The sequence below is a fragment of the Caretta caretta genome, chromosome 6 (assembly GCF_965140235.1).
Source record: "Caretta caretta isolate rCarCar2 chromosome 6, rCarCar1.hap1, whole genome shotgun sequence".
Classification (NCBI taxonomy): Eukaryota; Metazoa; Chordata; order Testudines; family Cheloniidae; genus Caretta; species Caretta caretta.
The window spans coordinates 13,446,796-13,465,861 of record NC_134211.1 but is presented as its reverse complement, the minus strand read 5'-3'; positions in this window follow the sequence as shown (position 1 = coordinate 13,465,861).

The window sequence follows — 19,066 nt, the reverse complement described above, 5'->3', positions numbered from 1 at the left end:
ATCTTCTGCTCTAAACTTAGTTAGAGATGTCACACCCTTGCCTACAGTCCTAACCAGCTTCAGTTCCAAGAAGCCCAAAGAATGGAGAGAATAACAGACTTGCAAAAGCCAGGGGAACTTTAGGGTTTGTTAAACTGCTCCTGCAAAACTCCGGAAAGCGCTGTAGGTTCACATGCTGAATATGCAGCCAATAATTAATGTGAAGGCATTGAGCTTTAGTCAAAATAGCACATTCCCCAACCTTTGCCCTACGTAAAGCAGCAGGGGAAGCTGAGCATCCGTCTTAAAAATTTGTTTTGCACAAACCTTGCATCTTAAGATCTTCCCAGCCCAAATTTATGCACCATATGGTATTTGATTACAGACTTTAGCCCTAAAAACTCTAAGAGCCAGTGCAATTAAATTGCCCCCATGGACTCAAGTGAAACAAAGCATGGCTTGCATGGAATTTAAGGCTCTCCTTTTTACCTCCTCTATACGTTTATCCCGTTGGCCATTATATGTAAAACAAATACCTGAATAGGAAAAAACTTGATCTGTTCAACGTAATGGCCATCATTCATCCATTTATACAGCCTTGGTCTGCAGACAAAGAAAATTACTTTAGTTTTCTAACAGTTTATAAGGCCAGACACTCCTGCCAGCAAAAAGAGTTAGAATCCTTTAATGTATGCTCCAAGCTTAGAGAAGTTTGGGATAGCAAAAACATGCCATCTGCATAAAGAAGGACTAACATAAATTGGTCCAAAATTTTGGAAGGAAAATACTGCACCCCTTTTGGAGGTAGTAGAAACCACATACCAACAACATTATTTCTGCTGGCATGGTAGAGGAACAGTTTCACTCCCATTTCCATTAGGAACACTGTTACATCAGAATCACTCTCCAAGATGTTTCCCAGGTGATGTGCAATTCTCAGACCCAGAACGGTAATACAAAGGCAGCATTACAGTCTCTTTCCCCACCTCACTGACTGTGAGAGATTAGAGATCACCACAAATAATTACTGCACCTCTGAAGCACCTTCTATCTCACGATATCAGAGCCCTTTACAAAGATGTGGAGTGGTGAATATTAATAGTTCCAGATTAGAGAAGGGGAATATGACTTAGATTCATACATTCTAAGACTAGAAGGGACCATTGTGATCATCTAGTCCAGGGATCGGCAACCTTTGGCTCTCAGCCCGTCAGGGAAATCTGCTGGAAGGCCGGGACTGTTGGTTTACCTGCAGCGTCCGCAGGTTCGGCCGATCACAGCTCCCACTGGCTGCGGTTCACCGTTCCAGGCCAATGGGGGCTGAAGAAAGCGGTGCGGGCTGTGGGATGTGCTGGCCACCGCTTCCCGCAGCCCCCATTGGCCTGGAACAGCAAACCGCAGCCAGTGGGAGCTGTGATCAGCCGAACCTGTGGACACTGCAGGTAAACAAACCATCCCAGCCCACCAGCAGATTTCCCTGGCAAAGGTTGCCAATCCCTGATCTAGTCTGACCTCTGACATAACACAGGCCATAGGACTTCCCTCAATTAATTCCTCTTTGAACTAGAGCATATCAGTTAGAAAAATATCCAATCTTGATTTTAAAATTGTCAGTGATGGAGAATCCACCACAACTCTTGGTAAATTGTTCTAAAGGTAATTACCTTCAGTGCTAACAATTTATTCCTTATTTCCAGTCTGACTTTGTCTAGCTTCCATTTCCAGCCATTGGATCTTGTTCAACCTTTGTCTGGTAGCTTGAAGAGTCCATTAGACAATTTTTGTTGCCTCTGTAGATACTTATAGACTGTGATCAAGTCACCCCTTAACCTTCTCTTTGTTAAGATAAGTAGATTGAGGTCCTTGAGTCTATCACTATACGGCATGTCCATATCCTTCAATTATGCTCCTGGCTCCTCTCTGGACCCTCCCAACTTTATCAACACCCTTCTTGAATTGTGTCCAAGCCAATAGAGCAAGAAAGTGGCTGAGTCAAGAAGAGAAACCAGGAGCTTTGACTCCTAATCCTCTGTTTAACCACTTGTGCATGATGCTTCCCTAAACTTCCAAATTAGATGGATTAAAGGGAGTTGGGGTGCACTTACCTCACATCAGAAGCACAACCAGCTGCTGTCTTTCCCTTCCGGCATCCCAGTTTTGAAGAGCTCCCACTAGCTCAGAAGCTGTTATATACTTCCCAGGATCATTAGGGTCCTGAGGTGGTGATGATGATGAAACCACCCCAGTACCTCTCACCTCAGGCAGCAGAAAGCGGCTAAATTGGTCAGAGTGCAGACTAAGCTTTTCCTTCAGCCTGTAATGGGGCAAAACTCCCATGGTCCATCTATGGGGGAGGGAAGGACTGAAGAAGAATGGACAAGGCAAGCAGCTCTGCTCACCTGGAATGGCAACACTGTGCCCCCTTGGCAGCTCAGCAATGCTGGGCAGGGAGAAAATGGGATTAATACCTGTCAGGACTGTGCATACCCTTCAGGGTTTGATTCATGCAGCAGGCCACAAGCAGTAATTTCTGCAGAGGATCAGCACCTGGGCTGGCTCTGAGCCTGGCCTTGCAGTGTCCCTTAGCAGTTGGTTATAAAGAGCTTTAACTCTTCGCCCTCACCCTCCCCTCCTAACCCCCAAAGGGACTGACACTCCACCCTCATACTGCCCCACCACTGCACTTCTAACACCCCCCCCCACACACACACACAAACACCCTGCCCTCCTAACCCGCTCAGGGTCTGACCTCCCCACCACACTGCCCTTCTAACCCCCTCCGGGACTGAAACCTCCCCCTCTCACTCACACACACACACACACACACTGCCCTCCTAACCTCCTCAAGGACCGATGTCCTCCCCACAGCCCTCCTAACCCACTCAAGGACTGATCTCCCCCTGCCACACACACTGCCCTCCTAACCCCGTCAGGGTATGACTATGATGTTACACCCCATATTCATCATAGAAATATGGTTATGATATGAATATGGCATAACTAAGATAATTTTATGCAAGATGGCTCATGTAAGGTATCATTGGAAAGCTTATAATTTACTGAACGCGATTATCCAATTTGTATGCATGTATCATTTCTGTATCTCAAGTTATTCAATATTTCTATGTAACAATTATATCTGTGTGTATACTTGGGCAATGCCCACCAGGCAGTAAGAAATCATCCTTACTGGGCCATTAGAAAAAGACAATGAGTCTTTGAAGATGTGGATCTCCCATCTGCCTGGAGTTCCTTCCTGTGGACATTATAACCCTGGTTTCATAGTTGCTTTGACACTGCACGGTCAGATGATAAGATCACCTGATACAAAATACCACCTTGGACACTGCTGGTACTTTTCCTCTGTAGGGGGATGGGGATCAAACAAAGGTTTCCCGCCTTAGGTAAATCCTTTTAAGGCTGGGGAGCGGGTTAATCTGGACTCTCCTCCACTGCCTATCCAAAAGAAAGGCTGCTGAAAGTTCCTGAACAGAAAAAGGAACTAAACTGAGGGATAAGGCAAAGGGGTGAGTCTAGACTGAGACCGGGGTCTAGTTGGTGAGAAGAACTAACTGGAACTTTAAGCTACAGAAACTCAGCAACTTGCCTAAAACAACTGTAACCCTTCTGCCAGGCCAAGTTGATAGCAGCAAGGGCCGGGTTCAGTACACAGGGGCTCCCTCTCATCAAAGCAAATGCAAAACTGGCTCGAGCCCCCACCCAGTGACCTGGGAAAATCTTACACACCCCCTGGGCGCCTCAAAGAGGCAATACTTCCCCTCTCGCAAGCACAGAGTCTCGGTGTAGTAGAGAATCTTTAATAACATGAGGTAAACAACATCAGCATTAAATTGGGGAAACACCACAACTAGTGTTCATTAACCAAACCATGAGCAAAGACCCACCCCAGAAAATTGGGCCACATCCTTTCCCTCAGGTTCTTGAGTCCCAGAACCCAAACATCTCTTGAGTCCAGCAATCCACAAATCACCCAAAGTCCAAAAAGTCCAGCCCCAGAGTTCAAAAGTTCATCTGCAGAGTGTTACTCCCCAGTCTGGCTAAAATGTGCCTGTGTGTGGGGGAAAGAGGTAAGGGGCACCTTATGTGTCCTGAAGCTGACTGCCCCACAGGGCTCTGCTCTGCTACGCTGTCTCACGACCGGCTCCGCTCTGCACAGCTCGCCGTCTCACGAACAGCTCTGCTCAGCTCGCCGTCTCATGAACACACCGCTGTCTCACGAACAGCTCCACTCCACCACGACCGGCTCCGCTCAGCTCGCCATCTCATGAACACACCGCTGTCTCATGAACAGCTCCTCTCCACCACGACCGGCTCCGCTCAGCTCGCCGTCTCATGAACACACCGCTGTCTCATGAACAGCTCCACTCCACCACGACCGGCTCCGCTCTGCACAGCTCGCCGTCTCACGAACAGCTCTGCTCACCTCGCCGTCTCACGAACACTCCGCCAACCTATCCACAAACAGCAGTGCTGCACTCTAGATCTTCCGGCTCCCCACCACTTGACACAGTGCTCAGTGATTTCAGCTCATAGTAGTGGGAGCCTTAGTGCTGGTGCACCATAAGGCCAAAGAGAATGCAGTACAGTACCTGTAGCAAGACCCTCAATAGACCCAAAATTAGCTCTGACATTCCACAGTGGAGAGAGACAAAGGTGCAATGGGTGCTTCAGGCCCTCACAAAGGGACCCACACCACCAGATACTAATACCTGCCTCAAGTCTCTCTCCATTCACAGAGTTTTGGAACCCAAGTCCCTTGCCTAGCGAGTGCTACTCAGTTGATGGTGAGCCCCTCCATCATAACAAAAGGCCAAGTACAGTTCCAAGCACAGTCCCATAATCAGGGTAATAACAATTTATTCTTCCCGCCCCAATAACAGAGACACTGGGGATCCCACAATAGCCAAAGTGACCATTTGGGCAGTTATGGCCTCATTCTAGGTGGGGTGGGTGTGCCTATGCAAATGAGATCAGCCCCTGAAGTTCTTTTCCACAACTTGCCACACCTCACCACCAGATGTCAGGGTGGAGCCCATCCTGACTCTGCTTACATCCTCCCCCAGCCGAGAATTTGGCATCCCGACAAATCATACTCCCTTTATACCAACTCATTGGTTTCCTCCAAAGGGCCTCAGAAAGCCCACTTTGGCTTCCACAATCCTGTGTGCTAAATGTATTGGCTCCTCACTAGTCACCCCAGGTGCATCATAAGTTAACCGTTTTACTGGTCTTATCACTCTGTCTCGTCTATTGAGAATCTCTGTTGCCGAGGTAGGGGGAACATCCTCTTGATTGACGGATGGAGAGGCTTCCTTTGAGGATCCCTTGGCTACTGGCGTAGGCCCCTGCACTCCTAGTTTTAACACTGGAGGGTCCAAGGTGCCCAGGACATCTTCTACCTGTGTGTCTCCACTGTCCAATAACCTGTGTGTGTCATCACACGGGGGTCTCATCAGCGGCACAGGGGTGTCAGAAATGGGCCTAAATAATTCCGCCATGGGGTTTAGGGTGGAAGAGGGAGAACTCTCATTTGGTTCAGCTGGTCGAGACTGAAATCTTGTCTCCATCCCAGGATACACCAGGGTTGTGTCTTCCTCCTCAGACTCACTCTCAGATGTGCAGAATAGGGGTAAGTTAGCTGCAGGGGGCTCACTGTCTGTGTTGGATGGCAGCTTTGGTCTAGCACTTCTGTTCTGCCTGGCTGCCCTGTCGTGGCCCATCTCATAAGGGGTGCTTACCGATTCCCGCACAGGGAGCAAAAGGTTTCTATACACCGTCTTTATTTGCCCTGGACTGTCTTCAGGTTTGATCTTGTAGACCGGCAGATCTCCCAGCTTTTCCATCACCAGGTAAGGTATTGCCTTCCATCTGTCAGCTATCTTGTGTTTGCCAGCAATACCCAAATTTCGCAGCAGGACTCTGTCCCCCGGCTGGAGCTCCTGCGATCGCACTCTAGCGTCATATCGATGTTTGTTGCGGTCTGCGTTCTTCCGAGCCTCAGCGGTAGCTAAGCGATAAGCATCCCGCAGCTTTTCTCTTAGTCGGGATACATATTGCTGATGAGTTTCATAGCTATCTCCATCCTCTGATACACCAAAGCACAAGTCTATGGGTAATCTTGGTTCTCGCCCAAACATCAAGAGATATGGGGTGACTCCCGTGGCATCGTTCTTTGTGGCATTGTAGGCATGCACCAGAAATATGACATGCTGACTCCAGGTTGCCTTCTGCTCTGGTCGCAAAGTTCCCAACATATCTAATAGGGTTCGGTTGAACCTCTCTGGCTGAGGATCACCTTGGGGGTGATAAGGCGTTGTCCTAGACTTTTTAATTCCTGCTATCTTCAGCACCTCCTTCAGAAGGTGACTCTAAAAATCCCGCCCCTGATCAGAGTGTATCCGAGCCGGTAATCCATAGACTGAGAAATATTTGTCCCACAATACTCGAGCGATGGTGGTGGCCCTCTGATCACGTGTGGGATATGCCTGTGCATACCGTGTAAAATGGTCAGTCACTACTAGAATGTTCCCAACATTCCTCTTGTCTACCTCTACAATCAATGCATACCAATTCCAAAGGTTTGTTGCTGGTGATGTTCTTGAGATATGCAGCCCTCGTGGGCAGAGTTTTCCTTTGAACACATCAAGCGCAAGTCTCACATTTCCTGCGAACATCTTCAGCCATCCGGGGCCAATAGAACCTACTACGAATAAGTTCCAGGGTCCCCTCCATCCCTAAATGCCCAAAGTCATCATGCAGGGCCCTCATGGCCAGGGCTCTGTACTTTTTTGGCAGTACTAGTTGTGCTCGTTGTTTTTGTAAAGAGTCGGTAGTCATTCTGTGTAGCACTCCCTGAATCAGTTTTAGTTTGGTCCATTCTCTCAATAGTAGTTTACCCTCTGGGTTAGGTGGGACAACCGCAGCTGGGCTTTGCCCCTCCCTTTTGGCAAGTAGTGTATCACGAATGTCAATATCTTGCCGCTGGGCTTCTTGCCAGTCAGCTGCATTGAGCATGGGCAAAGGAGATTGGTCCAATGCAATATAGTTCACTGAAGCAGAAGGCATGCATTCAGGGGGCAGGCCCAAAGCTTCTGCAACACATCCCTGAAGGCTCTCACAGGCCTCTGGCTCTCGGCGACTCACACTGCAAATAGCTCTCACTCCATCTGTGGGTATCACAGCAACTTCTGGAGCCTGCGGACACCTGGACAATGCATCTGCATCTACATTGCTTCTCCCTGATCGGTACTGAACGCTGAACTCATAGCTAGCCAAGGCGGCCACCCATCTCTGCCCTGTAGCCTCCAGCTTAGCACTTGTTAACACATAAGTCAGTGGATTGTTGTCTGTCCACACCTGGAACTGAGCACCATACAAGTAGTCTCGAAATTTCTCAGTGATGGCCCATTTCAAGGCCAAGAATTCCAGCTTGTGGGTGGGATAACGAGTTTCACTATCAGACAATCCTCGGCTGGCAAAGGCTACAGGTTTATGTTTGCCTTCCACTTCCTGGTACAGGACTGCTCCCAGACCCTCCAAACTGGCATCAGTATGCAGGATAAATGGTTTGCTTGGGTCAGCAAAAACTAGGACTGGAGCATGAGTTAGGCAAGTAATGATTTCTCGAAAAGCCCTTTCACATCTCTCATCCCACCATGGCCCAAATGTCCCACCATGTCCCCTGGTAAGATCATTCTGAGGCTTTACAATCGTAGCATAGTTTTTCACAAACCTGCGGTAGTAGCCACTAAATCCAAGAAAGGTCTTGAGTTCTCTGTAGTTACTTGGACGTGGCCATGTAGTGAGTGCTTCTATTTTATCAGGATCAGTACTCACACCCTCTTGGGACACGATGTGACCCACATACTTCACTGAGGTTCTGCAGAACTGGCATTTGTCAATTGAAAGCTTCAGACCATAATCCTCCAACCTATCAAGCACTTTAAGAAGTCTTTCTTCATGCTCCTCTAAGGTTCTTCCAAACACAATCAGGTCATCCAAATAAACTAACACTTGCAGTAAATTCATGTCTCCCACAACTCTCTCCATGAGACGTTGAAAGGTGGCAGGTGCTCCAGAAATCCCTTGGGGCATGTGTTCGAACTGATAAAACCCTAATGGGCAGATGAAGGCTGTCTTCTCCTTATCTTCTTCTCCCAGAGGGATCTGGTAGTACCCACTTCGAAGATCCAACACAGAGAACAACTGGCTTCCCAGAAAACAGTCTAAGGCATCTTGCACTCGAGGCATAGTGTACTGGTCGACCACAGTACGGCTGTTTAGGGTGCGGTAGTCAATACACATCCGGATTTTCCCATTCTTTTTACGGACTACCACAATGGGCGAGGCGTATGGGTTGCGGGACTCTGTAATGATGCCATTCGCAGCCAGCGCCTGAAGATGATGTTGCACATCTTCCATCTCAGAGACAGCAATCTTCCTAGATCTCTCCCTGAAAGGTCGAGAGTTATGTAGTCTGATATTGTGTTCTACTCCTTTTGCACATCCCACTCATGCAGTGAGAACACCTTGGATCTTTCACAAAGTTTCTTCCTCAGGCGATCTTTCCACTCCTCGGACACTGGTGAATCTCCAAAGTCAAACTTTGCTGGGTCTATCGTCAGAATTTGAGTTTCACACTGGGGGGTTACAATTGACTCGGGCTCAAAGAGGTCTGCTATCTTTTGTCCTTGCTTCACAAAAATATCAAGACTCGTTTCATTAGCAATCAGTATAGTCACCTCTTCCTGGGCTTCAGCAGGTAGGGTTATGACTCCACTAAGAACCAGCACTCCTTCAGGGAGCCCTCCCTCAGTCGGCTGCTCTACCACTGCTAATGTTCTCTTACTGCCTTTCAGGCAGGTACTCATGACAATCACCTCCTTTTCTGTCATTGCAGGCACCACTAAGGGGACCGGGCCTGCGTAGCTCAGTGCTCCCACCGGCAAATCAGGCATCACTCTTTTTGCGTCCTCAATTTTTCTGTAGGCTGCGGCACAATGTGTGTGTATCACCAAGGTATTCAGGTATTGGTCCCCTGCTCGCTGTCTGCAGTAATCTGCAAGTACCTTAAAGAGGCTGGAGTTGGTCCCTATTAGCACGGACACATCAGAGACACCTTTAGGGTCAGGGCATATTAAAGCTGCAGTGTCCACCTCCTGTCTTACCCCAGCGACATCTTCTGGGAATTCCAGGTGTACAATGACATACCCCTGATACGGGTATTCATCCATGCTGAGACCACACAGGCCAAGCCCTGTCAAGGGCTGTATAGGCAGATGCATAAGCATCTGCTGGTAGAAAGACTGGAATATGATAGTCACTTGGGATCCCGTGTCAAGCACTGCTCTACATTCTGTCCCTTCAACCTTTACAGTGACCACAGCTCGAGGTCCTATCAATCCTGGTGGGATTTGGGTGGCATGGTTCTTCGCAGGGGAGCCTCCAAACCCTGCAGGCCTAGGCAGCTCCCTTCCCAGGCCCTGGGGCCATTTCCCGACTTTCCCCAGGTCGTCCTCAGCTTTTGGTATACTAGCGGGGGATTCTCTGCATTCTGACACCTGGCAGCAATGTGCCCATCCTGGCCACACCGGTAGCAGAAGAAGGATTGCCCTTTCCCGTGTTGCCGGGGTGGGGCAGAGGTTCTAAATGTAGTCTTCTGGACCGTGGTAATGGGGGGTTCCTTGTACCCTGAAGTCTTTGCTGAATCGATAGTATTCTCTAGTTCAGCCACTTTCTGTGTCAGGACCTGCACTCGTTGGGTAAGTTCCTCTTGAGGATTCACCATCAGCGCCTTGGGCGTTCATATGGATGTTGTGGCAGTTGCCTGGGGTGACTGAACCTCCCAAACCTCACCAGCTGCCTGCCTCTCTTCCTCCTCTCGGACCTCTTTTATCAGTCAAGAGTAACCCAGTGGATTGTCTTGGCGCTCCCTTAATCGAAGGTGGAGAAGGATTGGGTCCTGATATTGAATTCCCCTCACAATCTGAGCCAATCTAGTCCAGTCCATTTGCTCAACCGCTACTGCTCCCCTCATGATGGCTCTCTGTAATAATTTCTCCAACCTCTGTATATAGGCAGAAACTTTCTCTCCCTTTTGTTGCCTGGCATTGAGGAACTTGCAATAAACATCCTCTGAGCCCTCGGTTCTCCCAAAGGCATGATCAAGGGCCTCTAGGCAGTCCTTTACCTTGACCCCAGGGTTACTGAGCTTCAGGGTGCGAATCACATCTAGGGCTGGCCCCCTGAGGCACTCTACTAGTCGCCTTCTCTTTTCAGCATCAGGTACTGCCCACTCCTGCAGCATTTCAGTGGTGTGTTCCAGCCAGGGTTCAAATGCTTCCTCCCCAGGTATTGGGGTGGGACCCCCAGAGAACAACCTTAGTTTACGATAGGGGCTTGACTCAGGGTGGGGTGGCACAACCTTCTCTAATGCTTGCCCCAAAGCCTTCACCCACTCATCAGGTGATGGAGCAGCCTCCCGAGGTGGGACTCCTGGGTCAAGGCCCAACAGACCCGGCATATCAGCCAAGGTCTTCCCCTCTTTCCCCAAAAAGGCTGACATTTTCTTTAAAAACTCCACTTCAGAGGCAGGGGCCGGTGAGAGCTGGCTCCCAGTAGTTATTACCTTCCACTCACCATCTTCCACTGCTATCGTGCCTGGAACCTGAAGAGGGTCCACAGCCGACGGCAGCTCACACAGTACAGCAAAATCTCCGTCCTCCCTCACAAACATGCACCCACGCATTTTACACTTACTCAGGTACTCAGTGGATGCCCTTAAGGTAGGCTCTATTGAGCCTTCATCGAACGCCTCTGGCACCCCGGTCACCAGGACACAGTTCCTAGGGTTAATATTCATCCCCCTGCACCAATCCTCTAGCAAATGTAGGGCAATTATACAAACTGTAATTTCTTTCCTAAATATAACAGATCAAAACAACAACAACCAGATTCTGGGTTTTTCCCAATTTAATGACTCACCTAAGATGTGCTTGCGAGGGGTACTGACCCACTCTCATCCCGGACAAGCCCCCCAAAATGTAACCCTTCTGCCAGGCCAAGTTGATAGCAGCAAGGGCCGGGTTCAGTACACAGGGGCTCCCTCTCATCAAAGCAAATGCAAAACTGGCTCGAGCCCCCACCCAGTGACCTGGGAAAATCTTACACACCCCCTGGGCACCTCAAAGAGGCAATACTTCCCCTCTCGCAAGCACAGAGTCTCGGTGTAGTAGAGAATCTTTAATAACATGAGGTAAACAACATCAGCATTAAATTGGGGAAACACCACAACTAGTGTTCATTAACCAAACCATGAGCAAAGACCCACCCCAGAAAATTGGGCCACATCCTTTCCCTCAGGTTCTTGAGTCCCAGAACCCAAACATCTCTTGAGTCCAGCAATCCACAAATCACCCAAAGTCCAAAAAGTCCAGCCCCAGAGTTCAAAAGTTCATCTGCAGAGTGTTACTCCCCAGTCTGGCTAAAATGTGCCTGTGTGTGGGGGAAAGAGGTAAGGGGCACCTTACGTGTCCTGAAGCTGACTGCCCCACAGGGCTCTGCTCTGCTACGCTGTCTCACGACCAGCTCTGCTCCACCACGACCGGCTCCGCTCTGCTCAGCTCACCGTCTCATGAACACACCGCTGTCTCATGAACAGCTCCGCTCCACCACGACCGGCTCCGCTCAGCTCGCCGTCTCACGAACAGCTCTGTTCAGCTCACCGTCTCACGAACACACCGCTGTCTCATGAACAGCTCCGCTCTACCACGACTGGCTCCGCTCTGCACAGCTCGGCGTCTCACGAACACTCCGCCAACCTATCCACAAACAGCACCGCTGCACTCTAGATCTTCCGGCTCCCCGCTACTTGACACAGCGCTCAGTGATTTCAGCTCATCGTAGTGGGAGCCTTAGTGCTGGTGCACTATAAGGCCAAAGAGAATGCAGCACAGTACCTGTAGCAAGACTCTTAATAGACCCAAAATTAGCTCTGACATTCTACAGTGGAGAGAAACAAAGGTGCAATGGGTGCTTCAGGCCCTCACAAAGGGACCCACACCACCAGATACTAATACCTGCCTCAAGTCTCTCTCCATTCACAGAGTTTTGGAACCCAAGTCCCTTGCCTAGCGAGTGCTACTCAGTTGATGGTGAGTCCCTCCATCATAACAAAAGGCCAAGTACAGTTCCAAGCACAGTTCCCATAATCAGGGTAATAACAATTTATTCTTCCCGCCCCAATAACAGAGACACTGGGGATCCCACAACAGCCAAAGTGACCATTTGGGCAGTTATGGCCTCATTCTAGGTGGGGTGGGTGTGCCTATGCAAATGAGATCAGCCCCTGAAGTTCTTTTCCACAACTTGCCACACCTCACCACCAGATGTCAGGGTGGAGCCCATCCTGACTCTGATTACACAACATTTAGGGTGAGAAATTATTTCTTGAAACCAGTCTCTTTAAGATATTAAGCTTAGTATGCACATTTTGTTTTATTTGCTTGGTAATCTGCTTTGTTCTGCTTGCTACCCCTTATAATCACTTAAAATCTGTCTTTTGTAGTTAATAAACTTATTTCTTGTTTATAACATAACCCAGTTTGTGCAATTCATAATTGAGGGGGTGAGCGCAAGAAGCTGTGCATACCTCTCTTCACATTGAGGGAGAGGGCGAATTTTTATGAGCTTGCGGTGTGCAGATCTTTCTACATACAAGACAATATACCTTTGGGTCTACACTCCAAGGGAGGTGGGCACCTGAGTGCTGGGGCAAGTCCCTTAAGCTGAGTCTTCCCAGGGACTGTGCCCTGGTCTACACTAGGACTTTAGGTCGAATTTAGCAGCGTTAAATCGATGTAAACCTGCACCCGTCCACACGATGAAGCCTTTTATTTCGACTTAAAGGGCTCTTAAAATCGATTTCCTTACTCCACCCCTGACAAGTGGATTAGCACTTAAATCGGCCTTGCCGGCTCGAATTTGGGGTACTGTGGACACAATTCGACGGTATTGGCCTCCGGGAGCTATCCCAGAGTGCTCCATTGTGACCGCTCTGGACAGCACTCTCAACTAAGATGCACTGGCCAGGTAGACAGGAAAAGAACCGCGAACTTTTGAATCTCATTTCCTGTTTGGCCAGCATGGCAAGCTGCAGGTGACCATGCAGAGCTCATCAGCACAGGTGACCATGATGGAGTCCCAGAATCGCAAAAGAGTTCCAGCATGGACCGAACAGGAGGTACGGGATCTGATCGCTGTATGGGGAGAGGAATCCGTGCTATCAGAACTCCGTTCCAGTTTTCGAAATGCCAAAACCTTTGTCAAAATCTCCCAGGGCATGAAGGACAGAGGCCGTAACAGGGACCCGAAGCAGTGCCGTGTGAAACTTAAGGAGCTGAGGCAAGCCTACCAGAAAACCAGAGAGGCTAACGGCCACTCTGGGTCAGAGCCCCAAACATGACGCTTCTATGATGAGCTGCATGCCATTTTAGGGGGTTCAGCCACCACTACCCCAGCCGTGTTGTTTGACTCCTTCAATGGAGATGGAGGCAACATGGAAGCAGGTTTTGGGGACGAAGAAGATGATGATGATGATGAGGTTGTAGATAGCTCACAGCAAGCAAGCGGAGAAACCAGTTTTCCCGACAGCCAGGAACTGTTTCTCACCCTGGACCTGGAGCCAGTACCCCCTGAACCCACCCAAGGCTGCTTCCTGGACCCAGCAGGCAGAGAGTCCAGGTACCTCCGGTGAGTGTACCTTTTAAAATACTATACATGGTTTAAAAGCAAGCATGTAAAAGGATTACTTTGCCCCGGCATTCACGGCTCTCCTGGGTGTACTTCCAAAATCTTTGCAAAAGGTTTCTGGGGAGAGCAGCCTTATTGCGTCCTTCATGGTAGGACACTTTACCAATCCAGGCCAGTAACACGTACTTGGGAATCATTGTACAACAAAGCATTGCAGTGTATGTTTACTGGAGTTCAAACAACATCCATTCTTTATCTCTCTGTGTTATCCTCAGGAGAGTGAGATATAATTCATGGTCACCTGGTTGAAAAAGAGTGCTTTTCTTCAGGGGACACTCAGAGGAGCCCGTTCCTGCTGGGCTGTTTGCCTGTGGCTAAACAGAAATGTTCCCCACTGTTACCGACAGGGAGGGGAAGGGTTGAGGGAGTAGCCACGCGGTGGGGGGAGGCAAAATGCGACCTTGTCACGAAAGCACATGTGCTATGTATGTAATGTTAACAGCAAGGTTTACCCTGAAAGAGTGTAGCCACTGTTTTATAAAATGTGTCTTTTTAAATACCGCTGTCCCTTTTTTTTTCTCCACCAGCTGCATGTGTTTCAATGATCACAGGATCTTCTCCTTTCACACTGTAGCCTGGCCAGTCATGAACCTGGTTTTCAAAGCTTCTCTGATGCGTACTGCGCCCTCCTGTGCTCTTCTAACCACCCTGGTGTCTGGCTGCGCGTAACCAGCAGCCAGCCGATTTGCCTCAACCTCCCACCCCGCCATAAACATCTCCCCCTTACTCTCACAGATATTGTGGAGCACACATCAAGCAGTAATAACAGTGGGAATATTGGTTTCGCTGAGGTCTAAGCGAGTCAGTAAACTGCACCAGCGCGCCTTTAAACGTCCAAATGCACATTCTACCACCATTCTGCACGTGCTCAGCCTGTAGTTGAACAGCTCCTGACTACTGTCCAGGCTGCCTGTGTACGGCTTCATGAGCCATGGCATTAAGGGGTAGGCTGGGTCCCCAAGGATAACTAGGCATTTCAACATCCCCAACAGTTATTTTCTGGTCTGGGAATAAAGTCCCTTCCTGCAGCTTTTGAAACAGACCAGAGTTCCTGAAGATGCGAGCGTCATGTACCTTTCCCGGCCATCCCACGTTGATGTTGGTGAAACGTCCCTTGTGATCCACCAGAGCTTGCAGCACTATCGAAAAGTATCCCTTGCGGTTTATGTACTCGGCAGCTTGGTGCTCCGGTGCCAAGATAGGGATATGGGTTCCGTCTATAGCCCCACCACAGTTAGGGAATCCCATTGCAGCAAAGCCATCCACTATGACCTGCACATTTCCCAGGGTCACTACCCTTGATATCAGCAGATCTTTGATTGCATGGGCTACTTGCATCACAGCAGCCCCAACAGTAGATTTGCCCACTCCAAATTGATTCCCAACTGACCGGTAGCTGTCTGGTGTTGCAAGCTTCCACAGGGCTATCGCCACTCGCTTCTCAACGGTGAGGGCTGCTCTCATCTTGGTATTCATGCGCTTCAGGGCAGGGGAAAGCAAGTCACAAAGTTCCATGAAAGTGCCCTTACGCATGCAAAAGTTTCACAGCCACTGGGAATCGTCCCAGACCTGCAACACTATGTGGTCCCACCAGTCTGTGCTTGTTTCCTGAGCCCAGAATCGGCGTTCCACAGCATGAACCTGCCCCATTAGCACCATGATGCATGCATTGGCAGGGTCCATGCTTTCAGAGAAATCTGTGTCCATGTCCTGATCACTCACGTGACCGCGCTGACGTCGCCTCCTCGCCCGGTATCGCTTTGCCAGGTTCTGGTGCTGTATATACTGCTGGATAATGCGTGTGGTGTTTAATGTGCTCCTAATTGCCAAAGTGAGCTGAGCGGCCTCCATGCTTGCCTTGGTATGGCGTCCGCACAGAAAAAAGGTGCGGAACGATTGTCTGCCGTTGCTCTGACGGAGGGAGGGGCAACTGACGACATGGTTTACAGGGTTGGCTTCAGGGAGCTAAAATCAACAAAGGGGGTGGCTTTACATCAAGGAATATTTCAGGCAGGACTTCATGGAGGGTTCCAATAAGAAATGGTGCACCTAAGTTATTGTTCTTATTGGAACAAGGAGGTTAGCCTGGCCTCTGATTGATACATGGCTAGATTTACCTCACTGCACCTTCTTTGTGAGTGACTGCAGTGTGACCTAGAGAAATGAGTCCCCTAGACGGGGGAGGAGGTAAATGAGTACAAAACAAATCTGGTCTATTTCTTGTTTTGATCCACTCCATCTATCTTTTACATCTTTGGCTGGCAGCAGACGGTGCAGAAGGACTGCATGCCATCCACATCTCATGGCTGCTCGGCAGAAGATGGTGCAGTAGGACTGCTAGCCATCCTCATCTCTTGCCTGCCCAGCAGAAGATGATGCAATAGGACTGCTAGCACTCCGTATCGCCTGCCTGCTCACCATAAGATGGTTCAATAGGACTGACTGCAGGACTAAAGAGAATGACCTGGTCAAGTCACTCCAAATTTAGTCCCTGCGCCCATGTCTGCCCAGGCGCTCCCAGCCAATGTGGCCAGGAGCACCTCGGACATGACGATGACGGCTACCAGTCATACTGTACTGTCTGCTGCCACAAGGCAATGGGTTGCTGCTATTGTGTAGCAATGCCGTACCACGTCTGCCAGCACCCAGGAGACATACGGTGACGGTTACCTGAGCGGGCTCCATGCTTGCCGTGGTATGGCGTCTGCACAGGTAACTCAGAAAAAAAGGCACGAAACGATTGTCTGCCCTTGCTTTCACGGAGGGAGGGAGGGAAGGGGGGCCTGACAATATGTACCCAGAACCACCCGCAACAATGTTTTAGCCCCATCAGAGTGCTCCATTGTGACTGCTCTGGACAACACTCTCAACTCAGATGCACGATTGTTTGCCATTGCTCTGACGCAGGGAGGGGCGACTGAGGACACGGCTTACAGGGTTGGCTTCAGGAAGCTAAAATCAACAAAGGGGGTGGCTTTACATCAAGGAGTATTTCAGGCAGGACTTCACGGAGGGTTCCAATAAGAAATGGTGCACCTAAGTTATTTTTCTTATTGGAACAAGGAGGTTAGCCTGGCCTCTGATTGATACATGGCTAGATTTACCTCGCTGAGCCTTCTCTGTGAGTGACTACAGTGTCACCTAGAGGAATGAGTCCCCTAGACAGGGGAGGGGGGGAAGCAAATGAGTACAAAACAAATCTGGTCTATTTCTTGTTTTGATCCACTCCATCTATCTTTTACATCTTTGGCTGGCAGCAGACAGTGCAGAAGGACTGCATGCCATCCACATCTCATGGCTGCTCGGCCGAAGATGGTACAATACGACTGCTAGCCATCCTCATCTCTTGCCTGTCCGGCAGAAGATGGTACAGTACGACTGCTAGCAATCCATATAGCCTGCCTGCTCACCATAAGATGGTTCAATAGGACTGACTGCAGAACTAAAGAGAATGACCTGGTCAAGTCACTCCAAATTTAGTCCCTGCGCCCATGTCTGCCCAAGGGCTCCCAGCCAACGTGGCCAGGAGCACCTCGGACACGATGATGACGGCTACCAGTCATATTGCACCGTCTGCTGCCAGAAGGCAATGGGTTGCTGCTACTGTGTAGCAATGCAGTACCACGTCTGCCAGCACCCAGGAGACATACGGTGACAATTACCTGAGCAGACTCCATGCTTGCCGTGGTATGGCATCTGCACAGGTAACTCAGGAAAAAAGGCGCAAAACGATTGTCTGTCCTTGCTTTCATGGAGGGAGGGAGGGAAGGGGGGCCTGACGATATGTACCAGAACCACCCGTGACAATGTTTTAGCCCCATCAGGCACTGGGATCTCAACCCAGAATTCTAATGGGCAGCGGAGACTGCGGGAACTGCGGGATGGCTACCCACAGTGCAAAGCTCCGGAAGTCGACTCTAGCCTCGGTACTGTGGAAGCACTCCGCCGAGTTAATGCACTTTCTGTGGGGACACACACACTCGAATATATAAAACCGATTTCTAAAAAACTGACTTCTATAAATTCGACCTTATTCCGTAGTGTAGATATACCCTGTGTCTTTTTGCAGCTGGGTGTGGCCCTGCCTGTGTGTGTGCTAGAGGAGGCTTAAGAGCCTGGCTCAGCAAGACAGGGTAAAGGGGACCCAGGCTGGAGGAACAGGTGGGCTCAGTGATATCCCAGTACATCAGGAGGCACCTTAAAGGGTGGCAACCCGTCACACTGACCTCTCTCTCTCTCTCTCACTCACTCACTCACACACACACTGCCCTCCTAATCCCCTCAGAGTCTGACCTCCCTCCCTCAACCCCACACACATACACTGACCTCCTAACCCCATCTGGGACTGACCTCCCCCCCACACACACTGCCTTCCCAGTCCATTCAAGGACTTCTTTTCTCCCATCCTCCCACTGCCTGAAGTCCCTAACTGTTCTACTTCTCTTAGCATCTGACTTCCCTTGTGCTTTGGGGACAGCAGCATGGCAAAGATCATTGTAGGCCCTACATAAACAAATGAACTATTTTTCTCCTTCATGATCATTCTTGTTTTGTTTTTAACAGGTGTGGGGAGTGTGGTTGATCAGATACTGCACCGGGATACTTCCCCCTTACAGATCGCATCCCAACCTTTGATTTATTTTAAAATTTTCACAAAGTACCTTACAAATTTTGCCACTTTCCTGGCCTAACCCCCTCTCTCCTTATTCCTCTCAACATAATATTTAGTATTTATATAGCCCCTATACAGGATCAAAATGTATACAGATAGTCACATTAGTGAGTATGGGCATCTTATCCATTTCTACAGCTAGTGTAGGAATTTCCCTATTGTGTATTTCTCCAGTCTGGTCCTAAAAATCTCCAGCCTTTCCTGTAGGAGACAATTCCACAGGCACTGGGAGGAAACATTACCTGGTGTCGAGCTGAACGTTTCCTTTCACTTTATGCCATCCCATTCCAGCAATTCCCCTGTCCCCTTGGCATTGACACTTTTATTGTACTGGTCATTATTTCCCCCCCCCCCCCCAACAGATGTTCTTTAGGGCAGGCGAACAAAATCCTCTGTTTGGTTTAGTGAAGTGTCAAAACCACTCTGACAGACAGTTATGCAGCTGCTATTACTACAATAGCAATGAAGAGCTGGCAGACGGTCATAGGTGTCGTCATGGATTGGTTCACATGTGTTTCAAATGCTTCATCTCTGCTAAGATCCCAGTGTCCCAAGCAACGTCTCCTTGTGCTTCTCTCTAGTGCA